At 39.4% G+C, this 26,608-nt stretch overlaps 1 protein-coding gene across 4 annotated transcripts in view; it reads left to right on the forward strand.

Moving 5' to 3' along the window:
- LOC139445984 (atrial natriuretic peptide receptor 1-like) overlaps positions 1-26,608 on the forward strand; it is a 498,295-nt gene that overhangs the window by 123,340 nt on the left and 348,347 nt on the right. Inside the window, exon 1 of one of the 4 annotated variants that reach the window (XM_071227243.1) lies at positions 14,273-14,305. The exons of the other annotated variants lie outside the window; for them this stretch is intronic. The gene's annotated coding sequence lies outside the window, so the exon portion shown is untranslated. Of the gene's footprint in view, positions 1-14,272; positions 14,306-26,608 lie in introns of those variants that run through there. 4 annotated transcript variants of the gene reach the window in all.

Here is a 26,608-nt window from a genome sequence, read left to right on the forward strand (position 1 = left end):
AGTTGATGTATCGTACACGCTGGCGTTGGCGAGGAGAAATCAAACTGTTTCCACTTGATAAAGGGCTTGTTTACCCGTCAATTATTTCGCGTATCCATCAATTACAAACGATTGCCGTGGCACGCGCATGGAAGTAAGTGATTCCGCCGAAAAAAGAGATCCGATTTAAGAGATGTTGGTTAGTGCAGTAAAAAGCGCAAAAATAGGCTTAAATCTCTTTTTTGTTATATCATTATAATTACCGTGGCTGTTTTCTTTTTTTAAATATTTAAAACCTGTAAATAATGTTTGATAAATGATTTAAGTTGAAACAGCACCACATCCCTATTCTGTCGAAGTAGCGCCTGGCGATGAGCCGCTGCATTGCTGATATTTTAAAGGGGCTCTTGGATCGGGTTATTTGGCACTGCCAGCAGTTCAGTTTTGATTTGAGTCATTTAAACACCAATTTGTTTGTATATCAATCAAACAACAAGGTGTTACCCTCCTATCATTATTATGGTAACACAACGCACTTAGATTTTCAAATGAAGGCCATGGAACAAAGATGACGGTACGGGAGGTCAAGCTGTCGGACAAGACGTGCCACTGGCGCTCCGTTTTACCAGACACACTTCCATTATGGAATAACCTCAGGAATGTTGAGTTCGTCTTTCACTTTCATGTTTTAAATGTAGCGTAACACCAGAAATACATTTAGCCCCTTGTTACTTCCACTCTGGGGAAGGCTTGTCGGGTAGCCTAGTGGTCAAAGCGTTCGCTCGTCACGCCGAAGACCCGGGTTCGATTCCCGACATGGGTACAATGTGTGAAGCCCATTTCTGGTGTCCCTCGCCGTGATATTGCTGGAATATTGCTAAAAGCGGCGTAAAACCATAGTCACTCACTCCACTCTGGGGATAGAAGAGAGAATACACTTTCTACTCGTTTAAGACATTCCTGTAGTTTTCTCAAAAAAAAAGCGTATAACTTTTTCTTAAATGTTCTCAATATAATGCCATTAGAACTTCATTGTTTAACATTAAATTATCAGGGGAGGTCATGTTTCAGTCCTAATCATTATTGTTTTTATTGGGAGACGAGTACATGTCATACTCATTAATACATAATATCTGTATATTTAAAAGTTTTAAAAAATAAATCATTTCAATTAAAAGATTTGATTTACATTTACATTTACTATAATTCATACTCCCAAAACACACTCATATATTTTTCATTTGTTGTCTTGCCATTAACAACCTGTCACCAGTGATGTATACAGTATTCATCATTTTAATATTCTACATACCCTTTTTAATCATTAATGTTACTATTTCCAAAGAAATATCCTTGCTTATCCTTTTGGCGAACACCAGTTGTCATCACTGATTTCAATTATCTGTTCGTATTATCATCAGTATTTTGCTTTTTTCACCCAATGGTGAGGTGAAATGGGATTTAACGTCGCGTTCAAGGTTATAATTGCACTATCACAGCGACATTTTCCTTGTAAAACGCGACCTTCAGTACTCTGGGCAAATGTTCTATCCTTGGAGTGGTTTATGCCCCATGGTATCTGTTTCGGCAGAAATCAAGTGTGGATTCTCTGGTGCTGACGTTTTAAATTCATGATTCGGTATGAATTTCAATCGTGGGTTAAAGATTTGTGGCCCAAATCTCTTCAACTGTCGTGAAATATGACAGTTAACTACATCTCAATTTCAATAAGCCCGGGTTTACGTTGAACTGACAGCATGAACCCTTGAAATGACACTTGCGGGGCCTCTTTAATCTGACTGCTTATTGGAGACATGAATAATTGGAGAGTTTAAGGTTTCTGAGATGGACGTAATGTTCCAGGTGCAAGTTGACCATGGTGGTCATTACGAAGAAAAGCAAATCGTAAAATCCCCCCCCCCCCCCCCCCTCCAAAAAAAAAATAAAAAAATGGTGTCTTGTTTTCAGTGAAAGGCTAGACTTTGGTTTGGTTGGTTTGATGTTTAACGCAGCAATAGTTCAGGTCTATGACGGCGGTCTGTAATTATTCGACAGTCCAGTGATTGATATCATGAGCATCGATTAACGCTATTGTGATCGATGACATGCATCAACCAAGTCAGCGAGCCTGACCACCCGATCCCGTTAGTCGCCTCTTACGACAAGCATAGTCGTCTTTACGAAAGGCTAGGCGTTCATAAAACAATTACAGTAAACTACGGTTATAACGAACACGCTTATAACGAACTGACCGATAGAACGAACTTATTTTTTAGTCCCGTCTATTTGTTGCATATATATTGTTGTATATATGCTTATAACGAACTACGGTTATAACGAACTAAATTTAGTGGTCCCTTTGAGTTTGTTTTAACCGTAGTTTACTGTATATTCTACCATGTATTTGGAATTTACTCGATTCTGATTGGTCAATCAGAGGCTATTAAATCACAATAAACCCCCTCTGATTGAAACAGCTGGTTTGACGGTCGCATCACCGCGGAAGCTAATATTCATAGGATAGTACTATTTTCAGTCATTATCGGTAGGCATATTTAAAGAATTATATCTACAATTACAGGTTACAAAGTGCACAGTTGCGGTTACTACAATATTCAAAGGATGTGTGGCGATACATTTCGTGCAGACAACATGACAGAAATCAACAAAGGGAATGTATTTACGTTTTGGAGACAACAGAGAGCTTGGAATTTTGGCGCTTTTCTATATACGACTGTGACGTCATATCTTTTGCGTCACAATGAGCGATATGACGTCATAATGGTGACGCGCGATGTAGAGCTTGCTTTGTTTTCTTTAGGGATGCCCACCTCATGTTAGCTTACCAAGTTGCCGTGCTTATATGCTTTCAATGTCTGTCATATGTTCGAGTGAAGTATTACGGTGTAAACAAACTGCTTGAGTATATACAGCACCATATTTTGTTCGGTGATTCCGTAATTCAGATCGGTAACCCACTCAAAACACTGAACTCAACCCATGCCGCTTCACTCAGTATATTTGCTAACACCAAAGAGTTCGCGTTTTATTTAGTCATGGTAGAATGCGCTAAATTTAACATTTGAAACCTCACGCTGCGCGTTCGGTTCCAAATTCAATTTAGCGGGGTTAAATCTACAGGTAACCTAGCTCTACATTGAAAACACAGTATGTTTATCTCCTAATTGTTATCTTCATGAACATATCAAACGTTCACGCTGAAGAAAGATCAGTCACGATTATCTGCCGAAACAGATTTCAATGGGCGTAAAATGCAAAACATATAAAAGGTGACAATTTATATTAATGGATAATTGGAAATCAGTGATGACACCAGAAAGGGGTAAACAGAACCCACTCTACCGGTAGCACCCGCTACTCACAAACTGCTGAACATATTGCCTAACGCCACACAGTAGCACTCCTGCCATACGACGGAGGCCCGTGACACATCACCAAACTGTATTAATTTTGTAACGTTAAGTGATCATTATGCATTATCCATGATCGCAATGCGTTGGAAATTAAACAAGAGTACTTCAAAGGCCCACTGCGATCATACATGTTTACCTTTTGTAAATGCGAGTTTGGCGCATTTGATCTTTGCAGCGAAGATGACATGAAAGTGGTGTCTGTTACTAACGTCGACATCTCTTCACAAAGCAGGCTTGTAGATGCAGTAACATGGTGATTATCTTGACAGTTTGCTGATATTGTCCATACTATATAAAATCAAACTTCACAATTCTCAACTAATTTGATTGTGTACTATGCTTAAGCTGGTGTGGTAGACTTTGAGACGGCTATGCAACTACAGAATCGTTGTCGAGTGCATTTTTCTCGTATTCGTTGGTAAATGGCGTTTACATTCGGTTTCAATTGTTCCTCTTTACAACAGGACATTGTTTTCTCAAATCAATGATCATGACTTCAACTAGATATTTTGTATTTATCTTTATTCGTGGAAGCTGTCTGTCTCAGGATTTTGCTATTATTTTAAAACCTTTGCATCCGATGGCTTTGCAAAGTTGATGGTAGGGAAGAATGGCGACACAGATCTAGGGAATGTGTCAGCACGGTTCAGTCCATGTTTGGACAGTATTTCAGTGATGTCATCGCGTGTTAGAAGAAAGTCAACAGAAAGTCAGATCGGAGACGTTTACCACTTTGGTGAAACCATCAAATACGGGAGTAGTGCTGACTAACTGAGGCGATTCACAATACCCTAGTGCTAAATGGGGACATGGTAGCCTGGTGGTTAAAGCGTTCGTTACTCACGACAAAGGCTCGGGTTCTATTGCGCACATGAACGTGTGAAACTCAATGTTGGAATATTGCTATATACGGCTTAAAACTACATCACTCATCCATAGTGTTCTTGATTTCCCGAAAAACCTTTCTTAATATTTTGAAATCAAACAAATACATTCGAGAAAAGAGTATCCCTTGGCATACAGAATTAGCGTGTCTGATCCCTCTGACAGACGTTTCAAAGTAACGTCATGCTGATGTGCCGTCCTTACATGTGTCCTCGAACTGAAAACGTCATGCGTTCGATATTCCCTCTTACAAATCTCCTAAAGATATGTCCTCTTATTCATAATACTTTTGTTAAAAAATACAGTGTCTAAAATGCCTGTGCTACTTGGCCATGCCATACATAACGTTTCTGGAACGCGCACTGGTCCCAGTTTCAAAATTATGTCGGACGGGATGTTATGATTAATGTCATCTTTCAAACTGCAATATGGTCTCACATTAATTAGGGTAACACTGTAGTTAGCGTTACGAGATTCACATACATTATACGAAAATGAGTTATCACACACAAAGCGGGGTTTAAACTACATGAAATATGCTAAACCAGTACTGTTAATTAGCCCGTTTTAGGTTCCCTCTCATTAAGTGTTATCATCGTTAAAATGTCACAAGAAAGTCATCAATATAACTTCGTTACATTGGCGTGACGATAATCCATTTCCTGCCGTACGGATCATTTTGTAAATCAATATTGATGACGAGTTCAGATCTATTATTATGTATAAATGAACTACTATCTAGTCACTTAACGATAACACTTAACGGCCCTCAGTCGTAGAGGCAATTGATCTTCCTCCCAAACGCGAATATATTTAATTTCGTGTAAAGAATAAAATGACATTTAGGTCGTAATGATCCAGACAAACATTCCTTATCATCAGGGCATTAATGTCGGTGACTCTCTGTGGATTTGAAGACATTGAACATAGACGTTTTATGTCGTTTTATGTTATAGACTAAACAATCTTTCTTCTTTGTATTGCTTGATAATATACAAATATCATTTCAGGAATAATTATCGTGTTGCTGTCTGACCTCGTCTGAATGTCAGTTTGTTACTCGTGTCCACGTGTAGCAATCGTGCTATTATTACCCCTGGAGCCAAAGGGACATATATGTCCTTGTCCTTCAACCTTCACTTTGACGTCAAATAAAGCCGAACTACAACATGCACACAAACACACTTCATACTTTGGCTTTTCGGTTTTTTTGTGATATGATCAAATGACAAACTACCTATGTGACTAATGTAAATGATGCAGATGAAATCATACAAAGTGAATCAAGCGTGAAAACGAAGGCTCTGCTCGGATAGCCGTACGTAAACAAAACAAAGATCAGATTTTGCAGTGTGTACAGATCAATTCGTCACTTCGCGGAATACCTTGGATCTCATTATTGAGAATATTCATTTGAAAATTATAGTTGCAATAATTAGCGAATTAAAAACAGATGCTTTACAATGATTTGGTAAATTCCACAGAAATTGTCCAAGTTTCGGTTCCGTACGACGCCATGACTGAAGCAAAACCCCGGATCTACATTCTCCGCCCAGTCGCTTGGTTACAAAAGAAACATCAAATCACATAACAACACGCTTATTGGCCTATCGATTCTGATTACTTACACGATTTATTTATGTCCGTACGATCCCCGAATCAAGGAAAATCCCGCTCTTAACATCCCGTGTCCGAGTGTCAGTGAACACTCCATTCTGTGAAAGGTCGTACCGGTAGTGATGTAGTTCTATCATTGTTGTACATATGTGGTATTTTCGCTGAGGCGAAGGTCGAGTGGATTAGTACTCACCAACATTCTATTCTGCCGTTTACAGTTTAAATGATGATGTTGAATTTGCCTAATATGATATATTTTATTTTTGCCTTGCAATAAATCACACTATACATATGTTATACTGTCCAATTTTCGTACTTTCCAATTGACAGGTTAATTTATAGCCATTTTATTTAATCTTTCAACTAAAACTGAGTATAGATCACTTTTACAATATTTGACATATTTATGAATTATGTGCACATTTTATCTGAAGAAACATTTGTTTTTAGTCGTTTGATTGACAGAACTCTGGCAATGTGCGTGTTTAATCACAAACGATTTACGTGTTACTCCCCATGGAGTATAATTTGATCACGTTCCACAACTTCTTAAATATTGAATTAAAAGGATAGTTATCGGTTTGCTGTTTGTCTACAAAAGCTGTAAAATAAACCAGATGTGACATGTATCCAGTCTGTTGGTCGAGCCTTATGCGATTTGTCCTGATAATTCCATATTAGGAAGGGCGTTCTCCGTATGTCTTAAAGTAGTTGTATGATACTGAGACAAAACGAAGAGAAATAACCGCCGCATATTAATAAAACACCTACACGTCTTAAATGATAAAATAAATATTGTGTGTCATCAGAACCAGGCACCATTGGTCGTTGTTCATGCACTGATTTACCTGACCAAGCTCGATTTATATAACCATAACATTTCCTGGGCGCCACTGACTGACTGAATGACTGACTGACTGACTGACTGACTCACTCACTCACTCGGCATGACCCCGTGGGGTTACCCGGGTCAGAATAGGTCGCATGCACGTTTTGGTCGTAAAACTAAATTTTAATGGGAGGTCAGGCATGGATGCTTGGTGAATTTGCCTGACGTCGCATCCCGACTGCGTGGAACGATGTTCATTATATCAACCATTGAATAATCCGGCACGGACGCAATGTTTCACAAACCGTCGTTATTCAAACTGCTGGGAGGAAAAAAGAAAGTAAACAAACACGTGATATTTCGATAGTTATATAATACGGGTATCATAGTTTTAGGGTTTAAGTTTGCAGTGTTTAGGCGATGGTTTCAGCTTCGTAACGTTTACAGATCGTTTCTATTATATTTTGTCAAATCCAGTTTTCAAGTGCATACTTTCTTTTGCCCGATAGTTTAGTTGAAATTATGTTGACTGTGGCTGTAAACTTACTTTTTGAGATCTGTCTTTATGTTTGGATGTTAATATGTGTTGTTTTTTGCACAGGATGACGTAGTGATTAAGTCACCATTTCGCATTATGTTTGTCATTTCAGACATCGATGTTTTCCGCATTGTGTTTAAGATGATCAATACAACGTCTTGTAAACATGCTTCAATAATCAAAAGGATATTTCTTCACTACATTGTTATCAATTGCCCTTTACTAGTTGACGCATACAAATATAAGCATGACCTTTTAATAATATAGCACTGACGACATTTGGTCAAACAGACAGGATTATTCTTTGTTTGACATTTTACACAATACTTTTCAAAGACAAAAAGAAAAGATCAACTCATCTCAAAAAGACTCTATCATGTTGGAAATGGTATTTCTAAAACATGAAAACTGAACGCATGCACGTATTAAATATGTCTTAGAAACAGTTATATTTGTATTCTCACTTGGCAATAAGGGTTTTGTTTCTGTACAGAGAAACTTTCAAATCGTGAATCTGGTCGGTTTGACGTGATCATGAAATGGTCCAGCACACTAATTGTCGCATCAGGATATGGGCAAATGCCATTTTACACGTGGATAACGTTACCAGACAGCAGTCGTCTAGAAAAGGGTGTTTCCGGACTAACGGAATCCGGTGTATGGAGGTTTCACTGTATACAAATAAACAAATTGAGAAACATCGCAGAAGTCCTTTATAACTATACAAAACAATTAAAACATAATTCAACTTTGGATCTTCAATACGTTGCCTTGAATGGGTTGGGACCCGTGAAGATATTCAAGTTAGATTAGGTCTACAGCAACCCATGCTTGTCGAAAGAGGCGACTAACGGGATCAGGTGGTCAGGATCGCTGACTTGGTTGATGCATGTAATCGTATCCCTATTGCGTAGATCGATGCTCATGGTGTCAATCACTGGATTATCTGGTCCAGACTCGATTATTTACAGACCGCCGTCATATAGCTGGAATATTGCAGAGTGCGCCGTTAAACAACAAACAAATCAACCAAAATCGAAATTCCAGGTATATCACTATGTGACCCACCTTGACTCAGGTCTTGGACCTTTACGACCGCCTCCGTGGTCTTATGGTAGAGCGTCCGTGGTCGATCCCTGGCCGCGTCATACCAAAAGACGTTAAAAGATGGTTCTTGTTGTTACCCTGTGCTCGACAGTAAGGGGCCAAAACAAGGACTGGTATACTGTGTCTGAGGGGGTATTCATGTTAACCTGCGGCATGATATCTCAGTCGGCTAGCCCTTTTAATGGGCATCAGTCCGGACTCGTACAAGCAGCCACACACACACACACACACACACGTGCATGCGCGTCGCTATATAAGTGCAATTATCCCCATTTCACCTCCCGTGTGCGAAATACGCATCAGTCGGAAAGCGCACGTTAAATCTACAAAGTAAGTAAGTAAGTAATTTCACCTCACCTTAGACTGTTACCAGTTTGGTGAAACCCACGAGCAAGGGTATGGTGCTGACAAACCCAGAATCAAGAACCATAATACAGGGTCAATTAATTATTCCCCCCTTCGATCATCGGAGTCTTGTTGGCAATGCACAGAGACGTACAGTGAATGCAGATGGTGATAATGATAGCTATTTTTGTGTTAGTCAGTATCGTAGAAAGAATAAATACCAATGCAATGTTTCAATTATGTAGACACCAGGTGTCAACATTTCTGTGATCCATTCTGATGTTTTCCATCTCTCTGATCGAGGCTGATATTTCCCAGACATTGACCTTTTGAAATTAGGTTGACAAAAGTAAAAATAACACCTTTTGATTTGGCTATCAAGGTTGACTTGACCGTCATAAAGATAAAATGCATTGAGGAATAATCAGGTAAAAATAGAGAGTTCTAGAGATAGTAAATTTTTATTACTTATCAAGTTGACACAAATGGCGCGATACCTTTCTCATTGACCGCAAGGTCGATATCTTTTAGAACCAGAACTATTGTCATAGCGATACTCAAGAAGGTGCTTTCGCCTTCTTAAGTGGCCATTATAACTAATTAGTTCGTCATCTATCATGAGCGTCTAAAAGAGAAAAAAAACCCAGATTTATTACACCTTTTATTTTGTCAAAGTATCACACATTATTGTGCCATATATCTTCACTTGGTTTCTGAAGTGATGTCTATTTTTGTATGCAGGTGTCCTTCTGAGTTCTTCCTTGAAACATTTCTAACATTTTACGTGATAGGTAGCTCGTTTGGAACGGAAACAATTTCTTCAGATCAATGCCAAACATGCAAATGCCAATAAGCGTTGTCCTAAAACGTCCGATATACTGGCATGAATCACCAGATTCTATATAAAGAATGGAGGATACCACGACAGACAAAGCTCTTGGCAGATTTTCATGGGATCCGTGCAATAATGCCTCCACGGCTTTCAAGTGATTAATCTCATTGTGATTATTCCCATTGGTGAAAACCGAATTTACGATATGATTCTGAATGAAATATGTTGCTGGTAATCATGGCTTATTGAGACTCGGGTCCGTTTGTGACCGCGTTGCAAACACTTTACATCACCCTGAATTTGACGATTGATAAAACATTTTAATTCATTTTTTTGTAAGTGGCCCGAACTTGCTGACTTGGCAGATTATATTTATACCTGCCTTAGTGAAACATTAAAGCTTTCAAATATATTTGATATATAGCGGGGAGAGTTTTCTTGTCAGTAATTTTGGTGATGAAGTTGAAAGGAATGTTACAGACTGAATTGATGATTTATGCGTGATAGATACCGTTATTCCATACACGCATTCATTCTAAGATGATTTAGTGAAATAACATTTTACAGAGACTTTACGTTTAACTAAATGGATCTGAAGGAATATATACATACATGTATCAATACTTAAGAATATTTAGGTGGCAAGGGGCCCAGTGCCAGGAATCTATAATTGTGGGTTCGAATCCTGGTATGTAGGTTTCTCAGTATCATAGCTGTGGGTTGCACGAACGTTGTAACACCTGCTTCTCTTGGGATTTCCCCAACACCAGGCTGATACGTCGTGATATAAATACTGCTCAAAGCAACGTTAGGCACAGCGTGCTTCGTGGCCTGTGCTTACATCCGATCGCCTCCGTGGTCTCGTAGATAGAGTGTCACCCCGGAGAAGGGAAGGTCGGTGGTTCGAACCCCGGTTGTGTCATACCAAAAGACGTTAAAAGATCATTGTAGTTGTTGGTATCCTGCCTGGTGCTAGACATTAAAGGGTAAATAGCAAGGACTGGTCATCTTCCCGAGGCAAGGGGTTTATTGACTGTAAAAGTCCAGTTTCCACTCTAGCCGAACTTCCGGAGTTACGTTTTGTCTGGACTAACGAGTCTATTCATAGTCCCATCTAAATAGCGCAACGAACCAGACTTTCGGTTCGTAAACAACGGGATTTCAACGTGCAGATTTTGATTGACTGAAAAAATTGCAAAGCATGTGTACCGCCAACTGGGCGTTGACAGATATTTTACAAATCTTTTCATGTTTTTAATCCAGGTGTTCAAGTGATTTGAGGCCCGTTTTATTGAAATATAGCTGCACTTGATTATCGAGCAGATGGTCTTGACTGGGCGGCGCCTTTTTTTGAGGCAATTACAAATGATATGAGAGGTGGAATCTGATTGGCCAATAGGAGGGACAAAGCTCGTAATAGCCACTGCTGGCGCTACGATCGAGTCGGGAAATGTCAGCATAGTTGTCCAAGGCTGAAAACGGGATTTTTCCAGTCATTGAACTCCCTTGCCTCGGGAAGATGAGACTGCTCGTCTCGGAGTCATTTCAAACCAATAACCTTGAACGCGACCTTAAACCAAATACACCTCACTCATCAATGCTAACAGCTATTGTTACAAGCAAAAGAAACATTACTGAATGTGGCGTTTAAGAACACTCTCTCGTCGGTAAGACTCGGAAAAAGTGCAGTTAGTGATCATTGCAGTCAAGGCGAGACTGCCAACATGTAAAAACAACGTCAACACGCAACATTTGTGCATGTTTAGTATTTGTGAAATAGTCGCGGAGTTAGGCCTTTTTTGTCACATGGTTGTCCAGTAGACAATAAGGGGTTAATTTAAAAAAACCAGTTGTAATAATTGGAATATGAAAATACATGTTTTGTTAGTAAGGTGCCATAATGTATTTTTAATGGTATTTCCAGAATGTGGAACGTGAATTCAAATCCCAGATTCGCTTTATAATGATTTGTTATTTATTAGCATCAAATTCGTGTTCAAATGATTCACAAAAGTGGTAAGTGGTCCCCTCAAGCCCCGTCAATTGGGGCATTCATGAACAATGACGCTGACACGCCGTGATAGAACTGAAATACTGTTGAAACCCCACTCACTCACTCACTCACTCACTCACTCACTCACTGTTTTCATGATGTATAATCCCTACAGCTGTTACGTATCCGTGTACACAACGCCTACATTGCGATTGCCTATTGGAGCGGTAGCCTTATGTAAACTGGACGACGCCAGCTCGCCGTCGATCACCACGTCACCACCACACATGCAGTGGTTGCTTCGACTAATGTCATATCGACCCTCCTGATCCATGCATGACACAAGGCCTTCCCTTACCCAATCTGGTGCATCTATGAGGAGTAATTATGGCTTATTGTACTCATTAGCAATCTATATTATTGTGGAGTTCTCTGCCACAAGTGGGACAGGATACGCTCACATTTGTGCTAACACCTGGCAGCATCACTATTTGATAGTGATTTATAAACACATGCGCGTGATATAGTAACAGTAACACCTGCTCTGATGTCGCTGCACTGGTTACCACTCAAAGCCAGAATTGAATTAAAAATTCCAACCCTGGCCAACAAATGCTACATGGAAACAGCCCCTTTATATCTCACCGAACTACTGTCGAAATACAAGCCTTCCAGATCTCACCGCTCTCAGAATAACCACCTGTTACAAGTCCCAGAAATCCGTCTCAAAACCTTTGGTCCGACATCTTTCCAGTTCGCGCTTCCTCGCTATGGAACAAACTACCCTCTGATCTTAAGCTGTCGCCATCGCTTTCATCCTTTAAGGCTCATCTGAAAACACACCTTTTCAGACAACACTATCAACTCTACTCCCCTTTCATTAGCATTATTTGCTAAAACTATGTAGAGCCATGCGCATTAACTTGGTGAATGGAATCTGCTCAGTATAAAAGGACTTCTTCTTCTTCTTCTTCTTCTTCTTCTTATTATTATTATTATTATCATTATTATCATTATTATTATTATTATTATTATTATTATTATAGTAGGAATCGTACAACGAGCTGTTGGTTGCAGAGATTTCTTATGAATATGGATAGGGTAATCTTTCGTTATCTCAAGAGTTTCAAACTGTTTATAAATTATGAACATGTTCAAAAATCGCTCGTTTGCTGTGTATACAGAGAAACATGATCAAAATATTCTTACGATGAAATACACGAATACTGTTTTTATGAATACACAATGTAACAATTATTGTTATTACGGAGCGGAATGTATAATTAGGCTGGAGAATGATTGGATGCATAGGTGTTGAGCAGGGCGGTAAGTTAGGACCGTCGGGTATGAGATATACATACAAGAATAGAGGGAGATAAGTTAGCCTTAATGTTCCACTCAGCAATATTCTAGCTGTATGGCGGTACGTAAATTATCGGATCTGGACCAGACAATCCAGTGATTGACATCATGAGCATCATTCTATGCACCAGTGAGATACGACATTTACCAGTCACCGATCATGGTTATTAACTGCTTGTCTCTTTCCTTTGGTATTTCATTCAAAACTGGTTAATCTTCAATAAAAGAACACGTTGAACCCAAGACGTTATACACGTTGAAATCTCAAGAGATGGAATCAATGAAGAAACACCTCCACCGGCGGAATAATAATTTCACCACGAAAAGGCTCAGAAAACAATTTCCTACAGCTATTGCAGTTAAATTGATAAATATCGCATGGCCATCTGTCTGTTCGATATTGTTCTTGTCTTTGTTAAAATCAGCTGAAGTGTGTAATAGTATTTTCCTTTTTTGAGCTGTCATGCGTGTTGAATCAATGTATCATGGAATACACTATTGTTATTCTGGATGTACGGTTTTGGGTTTTGCTCAGTTCGTTGTCATCGCGTAAGTTACGCGATCTGTAATTATACTATCTGGACAGACAAACCAGTGATTGACATCATGAGCATCGATCGACGCAGATTCGACGACATGCATTAACCAAGTCAACTTGCCTGAACACCCGATCCCGTTACCGGTTGCCGGTTACCGATTACTGAAGACAAATTCTAACCCGGATGCTCACGGGTCGATAAGTTAGTTTATAAATAACCTTGTGAGTATTTGATACATTGAAGTATATGTAAATCTGTCGCACCGACAAGCACCAAACAGTTATATATTTCAACAGCAGATGCCGAATGCTTCAACGAAAGAATTTTGATTAAATTTTACAAATAATAGATTTAACATTATGCGCCGTATTGCGTATGCGGCCATGTATGACTTAATATAATGTAATCAATGTCAGTGCGTACAAGTCATGTAATTATTATTATGATTAACTAGTTTGGTACCTTGATCAATTCTATTAAGTTTTTTTCAATAATAATTAACTGCTGCCATCCAACCAACCCTTTCAAAACTTTTATTATATCTATCCACGGTTTGATCACACACCTGTTTCAATTAATGGAACATCTGTTGGCAATGATAACAGTGGGTCTAGGTAGTCAAGCACAGAGCTGGTCAGGCATTATGGCAACAGTAAAACAGCGGCACAGAGAACGAGATAAACATCTTAGCAACAAGGTCATCATTGATGGGCAAACTTCGATCGATATTCATGTCATTACGGGTCTTCTTGGCGTGAATAATGCTTTGATGTACAAAGGATTTTACTTAATCTGGCAATCACTGAGAGTTACGCAACTGATATTGGCCATCTTTAGTTCCGTCGGTAAGTAGCCTTCTATTGAGATGATTAAGGGAGAAAGCTTCAGTGTCTGAATATACATGTATGGACGGTTCCGGTGTATAGACGATGTATGCTTAAATGAAGGCTGTTCGTTGAGTATCTGTAGCAGTCTGATTGCTTAAAAACTGTTGAAATCTTGTCTGACACCTGCTTTTCAGTGATCCATTCTATTTCCATTCATTTCACACAGCTTTCTTACTTTTTACACCCAATCTGTTTCGTTAGATAATCGAGACTGGTTAATGACGTTGGCGGATTATGATTGTTAAATATCATATTATGTTATTTTTGTTGGTCGCAAAATTTAAAGAACTTGGTTTTCGGCGTCGGGTGGGGGGTGAGGGTGAGGATGGGTTGGGTTGGGATGGGGGTGGGGGTTGGGCTGGCGAGTCGGATATGGTACTACTATAATCTAGGTGATGAATATTTGGCTGAAACCTTCGTCCAGTTGCGCTTGCTATGTATTCTCCTTGTCCAGGTCGGATTAAATGGACATGTGACACGCGCTTTGTATCGATAAATACATATTACAAATATCCATAGACATAACGTGCTTCAAGGTTTGCAGGGGTTATTGAGTAGTTATCGCCTGTGGATTTTAACATCAAAGATTCAGCGAAATCCGAAATGATCACAAATCGTGGCATTTATATCGAAATGTTATTCTCTTGATGGAAAGGTTGGAAGTCCCCAGGTAATAAACCAATGCAGTGAATGATATGTGTTCATCCCCGCCTCGGCTATGTCAGACATGACTTATTTATACGGTTATACATATAATAATATGAAAAGTATAATTATTGTTAATAATAAACTCAACTACTCACCCATTTCATTAAACTAGACATGTTATCTTTTGACATAGTTTGGTACATGTACATATCTATTGAATAATTTACACAGTGTTATTTGCTATGATGAAAACTCATTTCTTTTCCAATATCAATGCATCGGAAAAAGTAACTTTACTTGATTACAACAGAATAATGCTAAATATCCTTAAATCATGGAAAAAAATAATAAATGGTAGATTTTATATCACAGCTAATTTACACATAAATAACATTTTGGGAGACTTGTTGATAAGAACAAAGGGATCCAGAATATTTTATGATAAACACAACTAACTACTAGATGCAACTAACTTTCCTCTGATGTGTGATAAATGGGAAAATAAACTTAATCAAAGTATATTGTGGAATAAAGTGTTTACTAACTGTATAATATGTACCAATGATGTTAAAGAGTACAGGTGAGGTGAAGTGAAATAGGGTTTAACGTCGCGTCCAAGATTATTGCACTTATATAGCGACGTGCATGCACGTGTGTGTGTGTTTTATCCCCTTAATGCCGAGCGCCAAATAGGGTAACAACAAGTACCATCTATTAACGTCTTTTGGTATGACGCGGCCGGGGACCGAACCCGGACCACTAGACCACGGAGGCGATCTTAAACAGTACAGATTCATAAATAGAACTCTATATACCAAAAAGGAATAATTGAAAAGTTAATTGATGATAATATATGCTCTTTTTGTATCTCTGAATCTGAAAACGTATACCATGTACATGTAGAATATGGTTTTGCAAAGTAATATTGGTTAGGAGTGAAGTGTTCATAAACTCGAAACACTTGCATATGATATTCATATTACTTGTCTAGATACATTATTTTGCTACAACAAAATGAACTCTCTTTTCAACCATATAAGCAAACATCTTGCAAAAAATACATTCACCAGTCAAACTACATTATACTTTCCATTATTCATAAAAATATTGAAAGATGTTTGTAAAATAGAAAACAATATTGCAGTGAAAAAACCTATGTTACTGATATATGTCAACTGAATTGAAATATATATTTTTTTAAATAAACATCGGGCAAAGTAGATTAATTACACTTTCTTTTAGCTTAGGAATAAACACTAAAGCTACATCTTCCCTGTCAAATAAACACTCCTCAATGTGCTGATCAAATAAGGTAATGGTTTACTTATAAAGATGAAGCTGTCATTCATCCTTGAACCACGGCAGCACATCATCACACAATGTGACGAAAGAACCATAAATAGATACAGATGGATATTTTAAAATGATTGTTGAGAGAAAACTATTTTATTCGTTAAGCGCCGAATTACTTTGCGAATACATAACGTCAATTTTGATATGTTCCAACCTTGGCCGATAACCACATCAAGGACTACATTATTGGAAATCATTCATCCAGCTGCTCATGGTTGGTGTGAGTGATAAAATAATTTATTTTCTCTTGAAACGCAGATGTTGGATGAAGTCGTGTGGTCTGCCTTTGATGACCACATTACAAGACGACCACTCCTAATTGATTATTTTTCTGCGGTGGTTGGAGGCGCGACGAATAAATTCGACGAACGGAATTCTGTGTCGTTTCTGTACGTTACGGTAAAATCCATGGGGACATCCGTTCAGAATAGCTCCCAGGAATAGACACGATGAATCTAGGAAGATGAGCCTATCAAACAAACTCAACGTATAAACTTGAAAACACCAGCAAAATGCTAAAGATCAGGGTGCCGTTGTACAAAACAATCTTAGTGATACAACTGTTGTGAGTTTATTCTAAGGTGTTGGAGTTACGATCACCTTAGCGCTGAAATCGCTTTGTACAATTGCGCCCTGATGTAGATAACAAGCTCTTGAATTATATGTTTGCATTATTAACCGTTGTCTGCAACAAGAATACCTCAAATCGAACCAGATGAATAAAATGTTATCAAGATCTGTTACTGGTTATTCACAATATGGTTTCTATCACATGGACAAACAGACTCGAATCCCATGATATCTGGCCGTTGTCAACATTGTCCTAGGTTGTTCAATATAACAGCTGCCTTAGGTAAAAATCGCAGACACACGCATGAAAGGTTAAATACGTCCGAGACCAAGGATACCAGTTCACAAAGCCATTGACATCATGATCGTTGTCATGGTTTAATATAACAGTAGCATCTCCACCACCTTGTACGCCGCTGTCTTCTCAGAGCATCCGGAGAAGTTTGGAGGTGAGGTGAAATGGGGTTTAACCGGGTACCCATTCATTGCTGGGTGAACAGAGGCACAATTCGAACAAAGTCACTTGCTCAAGGAGTGTGTGGGGCAGGGTCGTAGCCCCAGAAACTCCCAAGAGCCAAGCTGTCGAACACGGTCACCCATCCAAGGACTCTTCGCGACCGACGTTGCTTAACTTCACCTGATTTGTGACCTGTGTCACTGTTCAATGACATTTTTCACAGTGCCTTGCTCTTTAACAGTAAGCCAACGAGTCGTGATATGCAAGAATGCCGACCCCCAGACGCAATGTAGGTCATATTACCATCGGATCACAGTACATGTGATAAAATATGATAATTGCTTTCATCTGGTTGTTGGGTTGTAGCATTCCCTGCTGTAATTATGTCGAATATCCTCATTTGAGATATATAGCTTGCCTTGATATTGGACCTGTTACATGTCTGTTGGTATCATGTATAGTGGGTCGATTTTGGTAGACGAAAATGATGAGGGAACATGGACGGGTCGTATATACGGTTAATTGCAGGTAAGGTCGTTGTCAGATTGTACGTTGTTTATATGCACCATATGCATGTTTGTTTCTTTGTGTATAACAAAGGTAGCCCATCCGGGTTGAGATACGTCCTCAGCTACCCATTGTTGTCAGAAGAGATGAGAATCATGACATGGTGCCTAGGCTGATGGCGTGCCCCGCAGGCATGTCCAGATGGCGTCCAGCGTTACTCGTGTTTTCAGTCACTGGTTTATCTGGCAAAGGTTCAATTATACAAGCCGCGATTATGCGGAATAATCTTGCGTGTGGAGTAAAACAACTTTTATTCACTCATTCGTAATGGAGTGAGTGAGTGAGTTGGGGTTAACGCTGATTTTAACAGCATTCCAGTTATGTCGTGGCGTGTCAGCTTAATGTGGGAGGAAAGCCCGAAGAGATGCAGGTCTTAGACGTTTACCACTTCGGTAAAACCCACGAGCACGGGTATGGTGCTGACAAACCCAAAAGCATAATTGGGGCGAACCAGGATTTGAACCCACAATCATAGGTTTCTGGCGTGCCCAAGGGACGCAACTCTGCACGAATTGACCACCCGTGCCCCCTCATTCGTAATGGAATAATTAGCATATGTGTTCTTGTTACTTGCTTCACAATGACGACATCGTAAATTAAATACATTATGCGCATGATAACGGTTTCATCACCACTGTGGTCTAAAACGTTGCAATCAATACGATTTCCTTGTAACCTACACAACAGGATATTGTTATGGGATTGGTATAATGAAAACAATTACCTACCGTCGGGAATTCATAATATACATCATATTTTACTTTCAATCTACATAGGTAATATTAAGAAAGCCCCAGTGGAATTTCGAAGTGGGGTATGCGGCGTTGTCAAGCAACTGATTAACTGACCACCGATTTTAACAAAGTACTTTCAGTGATTGATGTGTGACAGGTTTAGTACAGGAAAATCATTTTCAACCCTTCTCATGTGACACGCATGTACCACATGTCCCTTGAAAAGTGTGATGTTACGAGTTATGAAAATATCACAAAAGCTATTATTCACTTTACACAGTAGCAATTCGAGCAAACATGGCATCTATGATGTGTATGTATTGCCATATGCACAAGGATCCTATGTGCATGTGAAAAATATAAACGAGAAAGCCCTTTCCATGTTCAAAAGAGATAAAAAAAAACGTGTCGATGGTAGATCCGACTATATCAGTTTATGAATCAAAATGAAATGGTGATGAAGCCAGGTGTTTGCGAAAAGGTGGTACAAGTCACAAACACATGCAAAGGCAAGTAAAAAACATGGTTATTTTAGTGTCACCATAACAATTAAAAACAAATAAACTTAATTCGAAACTGTAAATGAATGATCATATCAGATATGTATGCATACTGGAGATCCTTCATGTGACTCACAGAGAATTTGACAAAATAGGTCAATCGATCGCCTTTGATGGCGAAAATAATTTCGTTTTTACCTTTACGATATTTTCTCATTTGAAGATACCGGTCAATGGATACAGCGAAATAAAAATATAAAAACCAAGTCATTCCAGTTTGTGACTAGATGACAAAATGTCGCAGCCTGTTCATTTCAAATGATCTCCATTCGTTCAAAATTTGAAACATGAAAAGAAAAAGCGCCGTCCCGTACAAAAAGTTGTACGTCAGATGACACTTGGAAAACTTCCGATATTAAATGCCCAACCCCGTCCAGCTCTCAAAACTTAAGCAATTTCCGGAAGTAATCGCTTTAGAATCCCAATAATTCCAAAACACTTGTACAACTTGTCAGCGTTTTCAAGATGGCCTCCGTGACTATCGTCATCACCAAGCCAACAACTGAGTCTTATTTTATCGAATTTCCGCGAGAAACATTCTCACAGCGGCACCGGGCTTGTAGGAATACACTACTGGCTTTCTGGATTCTCCTTCGGTTCTTCTGTATCTGCAGTGAGACAAAAGTAAACGGATTACCGTAGCCAGCTGCTCTAAGATCACGTTGAGATCTCGTTAACGCGTGGCTTTAAGCTCACGGACGTGAACTAATCGAGTCGGATGAGAGCAGATAGAGGTAGTGTAGGATCTACTGCGTTACTGGTCTAATTGTGATCAATTCAAGCGCGTCGCCAGCTGACGTACACTCGCCGTAAATGATTGCTAGAGTTTGGTGAGTTTTCAATATCATTTATGTCGCACCTTAATCGCTTTTCAACATGTGTAATGTGTATGTATCTCTGTGTAATTGCTTGAGATGATCAACGTTATGCTCCGAGAAAACTATATTGATGCATTTTACTGGTGATGCTAGTCATAAGGTTGGTTTAATTGTCAGGGAACTCTAAAAAGCCTTTGTCTGTAGACTTTGCTGGTACTGTTATGAATTGTTTCCATGTGTTCATTAATCTTGATAATACATTTCATTCTCGTATCTTTCCAAATGTTCTATCATTTGGTCGTATAGCGTTTGAAGGAGAAAATATGGATACTTATAAAATTCCTAATATAGTTTAAATATATCAGAGTATTATGCTGTTACAATTCTAAATGATTTCAAACATATTTGTTTCTTTCTCAATTTCGTATTTTTCAAACAGAACAAAAGGAACAAAAATCTTTTCTATAATCATGAGAAATCTTTACTAAAATCAGAGTTTATTGTATGCGTTTACGACAACGTGATCGTATGCTGTCCCAACGTCAAGGATGCGTTCTTCATGCATGACAGATTATGGATGTCGACGAATAATACTTTTACAATTTCATGTCATTTAAACATTATGTCAATGTGAAAAACATACCGTGTTTTATGTATATACATTCCAAGACCTAAATATTAATTTCATAATTTCATATAGTTAACATTTCAGGACAATGTTCCTACAGAAAGCAGTATGTTGATATGTAGGTATTTCAATATCTCTGTTCATGCTTCGTGTATTTATATTAATAAATTCACGAAGCATGAACAGAGATATTAAAATACCTAAGCCTATATACATTTTGCTTGTATTATGTGCAGGCATGTTATTGTGTACCAGATCATAACCTACCTACAAAATATCATGTTCCATAGAATGGCATTGGGGAATACCCATAACATTATTATTTTTACTTGAAATTATTTTCACAAGCCAGATGAACCATACCAGCAAACATATGATTATTTAAATATATACGATAGCTATGCGATACATCGCAAAGAGCAATGAAGAACGAAGCACAGTTTATTTCACGATAAAAGATAGTTCTATCATGACGTCATTTCTGGTGATTCGAACATGCACTCGCAACTTGATGACGTCGTAAATTGGACGACGTTATATTTGAGAGGGAGATATCGAGTGAGTTGTTCCCTATAGATGTAGCTGGGCAACGCAGATAAACGCAATGGCCAAAAATTCTCATTCAAACGTTTTAGAGATATAAAAATCGGTACTTGGAGAAACAGTACAGATGATCGACGTGAACGTTGTGGGAATATCTAGGAAATGCCGGACCTGTTCGACATTGCCGATCGAGGTCAGAGTGTATTCAGGTAGTCAGCATTATTTAAATACGGGTAAATGTTTTTAAAGTTTAAAAATACCGCCTCCGTGGACTAGAGGTAGAGCGTCCGCCCGGAGACCGGAAGGTCAGGTGTTCGATCCCTGTCTGGGCTGCGTGTAGAGGGGGCAAGGGCCCTGAGCCGATGATGACCCTAACCAGCCTGACTGTGTCAGGATCACCCAAACCCTCTTTGCTCGACTCGTTATCTCATTGATAACATCTATGTTAATGTAGGGGTAAGACATTTAGACATAAAGTTGGCATCCCCAAATATTGTATTTTACTGATGTGTCCCTTTAGATAATTTCATTGGCACTCCGGGGATAGGTGTGAGTGTAAGTAAAGTCTGACTGTGCCAGGATCACCCAAACCATCTTTGCAGTATTTTTTTATTTTAATCTGTACATATTGATAAAGACCCGTGAAGATTCCGGGGTAGATTAGGTCTTCAGCCGTAAAAGGTGACTATGCTTGTCGTAAAAGGCGACTAACGGGATCGGGTGGTCAGGCTCGCTGACTTGGTTGATGCATGTCATTGATCCCAATTGCGTGGATCGATGCTCATGATATTAATCACTGGATTGTCTGGTCCAGACTCGATTATTTACAGACCGCCGTCATATAGCTGGAATATTGCTGAGTGGGGCGTTAAACAACCAACCAACCAACATATTAATAAAAAAATAATTAAAAAATAAAAACAACATATATCACTTGCCAGATGGTATTGTTGACCCGGCCATGTGTTTTTTTCATGACGGTATTATGTCGTGGGTTCACTGCAATGACGTTATAGCGAAACACACCATATGCATGGGCGTGTTCATCATTCATTCACATATCTAGACTGCGTTTTCTCCCGACGTAATAAGAGACCCAGGAATGAATAGATCACGCTATCCATGTCTAAATAGTCTAATCATCAATATATGCAATAGAACACTCCTGTCTCTTAAGCAGCTCAATAGGTCATTTCTCACATATGAAACTGGTAAGGGGTAAACTTTCAACGAACACTCTAACATAGTTTGACATTTTAAACAAAACTACGGAAGGTAATGGAAATATGTTATATTAATCCACATCGATCAAGAGTAAAATTGAATCAATGAATTTAGTATCTTTGTTATATTTGTATACACATTTTACGTTGTAGTGTCGGACATTGGAGTAAACGGACAGAATCTACTTTCAGAATGTCATTAGTCTCACTGAAAGAATCACCGCGTGTGTTGCAATGATCTGAAAGACCTTTACGTTTGCGATGATTGGAAAAGTACTTCATTACAAATCAGTTGCTTGAGTCGTTTTTATGTCGTTAAAGGTTGTTTTGCTTTTCATACAACATCTTTTTAAAACTTACGATTTACATCTGTTTGGAAAATGGTATGAAATAGTTTTAAGGTGACATTAATGTCACAATTAATGTATGTGAGTACGGTCATGGACACAATTCCTTCATTGATTTAACATATCAAGAAACCTTTTGGAAACTACACATTTCAACAATATCTCTTGGATGAATGTTGGATCAAAATCTCTTCAATCCATATTGAAGTACAGTAAACTACGGTTATAACAAACACGCTTATTACGGATTTACGGATATAACGAACTTACTTTTCTGGTCCCGACTATTTGCTGTAGTTATGCTGTCTATATGCTTATAACGAACTACGGTTATAACGAACTAAAATTAGTGGTCCCTTTGAGTTCGTTATAACCGTACTTTACTGTATTTGTAAACATATAGTTATATCGATAATTTCAAAGATTTAATGCTGTGGATTGTTCACCGACATTTCCATTTGAGATTTGAAATATGACGTACGAGAGTCAGAATAAACACATGATTCACTTCACAGTGGTGACACCTGGTGTCTGCGAAGTAATGGGCATGTCAAGTGTCCTACTGTAAACGCTGATAAAACACCATTTAATAGTACTTCACAAAGCCAAGAGGGCGGTCGGATAGCCTAAAGGTTAAAGCGTTCGCTCGTCACGCCGAAGATCCGGGTTCGATTCCCGACATGGGTACAATGTGTGAAGCCCATTTCTGGTGTCCCCTGCCGTGTTATTGCAGGAATATTGCTAAAAGCGGCGTAAAACCAAACTCACCCACTCACTCACAGAGGCAAGGATACGACATCAATATTGAAATGTTGAGATACAATGTGGATGTGTTGAACAGGGATGTTAAAAAGCAGTACGCATAGTTTAAAATTCTCACGTAACAAGTAATAAGATGCGCAGTTATAAATGTACGCGTAACAAAAATGCTTCATGTAGCTTTAGAAGTTAACGTCAGTAAGAAGGCATCATATCGTTTCAGATAATAACGCCACAAATAAAGCTATATGTAGTTTTAGTTAATGTTACATAATATGGTACGTCTTGTCTAGGGGGGGCACGGGTGGCCCAGTCGTCTGAGGTGCCGCGCTTCGCTGTGCAGAGTTGCGTCCCTTGGACACGCCAGAAACCTATGATTGTGGGTTCGAATCCCGGTTCGCCCCGATTATGTTTCTAGGTTTGTCAGCACCATACCCGTGTTCGTGGGTTTCACCGAAGTGGTAAACGTCTGAGACCTGCATCACTTGGGGCTTTCCTCCCACATTAAGCTGACACGCCGCGATATAACTGGAATACTGTTAAAAGCGGCGTTAACCCCAACTCACTCACTCACTCACTCTTGTCTAGGATGGGTTAGTAACAAGACATCCTACATGTAAATACAACTAATCATGCAACGTTTCGTTGTAGGCACACAATGTAGCACACAGATGACCTTGTGTCATTGTACTGATATGATCATATTGACACAGGAATGACATACTTGTATGTGTGACATTTACTCATTACCGACACAATAATTATCTTGTATTTTATGACATGAGATGATCAAGGATAGACCGATACTTGCACTTTCATGCAATATATTTATGCACCTATATCTTATGAAGCTTATGCGGTTGACTGTGAACACATTGATGGATCGATGACGTGCTTTAACAGTGGTGACGTTGCATCTTCCTCTCATTATGGCTTTTCGATGGCGTTAAGGGTTCGGAAGAAGGGTAGGTGGTGGTGGGTGTATTTAAGGACTAAACACAAGAAATCGCTTGTTGATGGGATAGTTTGCATTCAAAAGAACACGACACTATGTGGATTCCTTATGTAAATTCGTGTTCCCATTTTGAAGGTTCAGTGTCTGGTGTTCTTCCAATACTGTGTGTATGTGACCAGCGTGACATTATGCTTATTTTGGAGTCAGTCATAATTGTGGTCTCTGCAACGTGATTAATGTCATGGTTTCTCGGTGACAGCGTCTGGTTGTGCTCAGCCTCAGCAGCTGGTGGTTCGTAATGCACATACATTGTAATCACAAGCAATACGTTTTGTAAGTGTGAAATGAGGTGAGGTGAGATAAGGTGAGGTGTGGTGAGGTGAGGTAAGGGAGGGTGAAGTGAGGTGGGGTGAGGTGAGGTAAGGTAAGGTGGGGTGAAGTGAGGTGAGTTGATGTGTGGTGAGGTAAGGTGAGGTGTGGTGAGGTGAGGTAAGGTGGGGTGAAGTGAGGTGAGTTGATGTGTGGTGAGGTGAGATGGGGTGAGGTGAGGTGAGGTGGGGTGAGGTGAGGTAAGGTGGGGGTGAAGTGAGGTGAGTTGATGTGTGGTGAGATGGGGTGAGGTGAGGTAAGGTGGGGTGATGTGAGGTGAGTTGATGTGTGGTGAGGTAAGGTGAGGTGTGGTTGGGTGAAGTGAGATGAGTTGATGTGTGGTGAGGTAAGACGGGTAAGGTGAGGTGAGATGAGGTAAGGTGGGGTGAGGTGAGGTGAGGGGTGAGGTGGGTTGGCGTGGGGTTATGTTGGGTGGATTTGGGTTAGGGTGGGCTGGGGTGTTGTGAGGTGGAGTGAGGTGGAGTGAGGTGAAATGGGTTTAATATTCCTTTAAGAATGAATTGTTTCTTTGTTGTTTAACGCCACACTCAGCAATATTCCAGCTATATGACAGCGGTCTGTAAATAATCGACATATAATTTTTGGTTGCTGAAGACCTATTCTACCCCGGATCTTCACGGGTCCATTATATAGCCACTGGACCACGGGGTAGTCTTGAAAGGATGATGAACAATGTGCATATAATTGGAAAAAGATGGAAGACAAATGCAACCATTAAGGGTTTTATACACACAGAGACAAATATTCAGTGTCTTATTACTTCAACAGTTATGCATCAGTACAAGGTAGTGATGTCGAGTTAAACGCAATTATAGTTTACCTATCTAGTAAAATGAACAGTGGGGTAGTCTTGTGGTCAAGGTGTTCACTCGTCACGCTGAAGATCCTTATAATCACACGAGTACCCTGTACAAAACTATTGTTGGTATCTCACGTCGTGGTGTGGCTGGGATATTGCTTACGTACAACGGTTCTTAAACGTGAAGCAGTCCTCGTTCCACGTGAATATAAAAAAAATATATAAATAATCCCAGTTATGTTTTTCCTTCTTCCCTGAGTGTTTCGATAAATAGAAACGTCAGGAAACAGCGACTGTACGGACTGACCCAAGGTGTTGTAAGTCTCTATTTGATAACAAACGTTTTGTTGCATTTTTGCATTTTTGCACATATTTAACATTTGTACCCTTTTATAAATAGATTTTTCACGGTATGAGCAACGATCAGGGTAGTCTGACACCGCCACACACACACACACACACACACACACACACACACACACACACACACACACACACACACACGAACACACGCTAAGCCCAGTGTAGACCAGGTTAGTATCGCAGTAACAAGCAGCCCATGCTCGTCGTAAGGGGCTACCAACGGGATCGGGTGGACAGGCTCGCTGACTTGGTTGATGCTTGTCAAAGTATCCCTTGACGTAATGATGTCAGTCACTGGATTGTCTGGTCCAGATTAGGATGTTTTTACAGACCGCCGCAATATAGCTGGAATATTGCCGAAAGCGGCGTTCAACATTAAACAAACAATGACACATAAATCAACCAGGTCATATCAAATCCTCATTCGTCGGCTCTTACATTAAAGCATGATGTATCTATTCTAGCCCGGAATACCCACGTGGTGAGGTAACGGTAAAACAATACCGTTAGCCAACATGATGAAAGCACACTCGTACGACAAAGTAAA

This window comes from Haliotis cracherodii, unplaced genomic scaffold (genome assembly GCF_022045235.1).
Source record: "Haliotis cracherodii isolate W230 unplaced genomic scaffold, xgHalCrac1.p SCAF_6, whole genome shotgun sequence".
NCBI lineage: Eukaryota > Metazoa > Mollusca > Gastropoda > Lepetellida > Haliotidae > Haliotis > Haliotis cracherodii.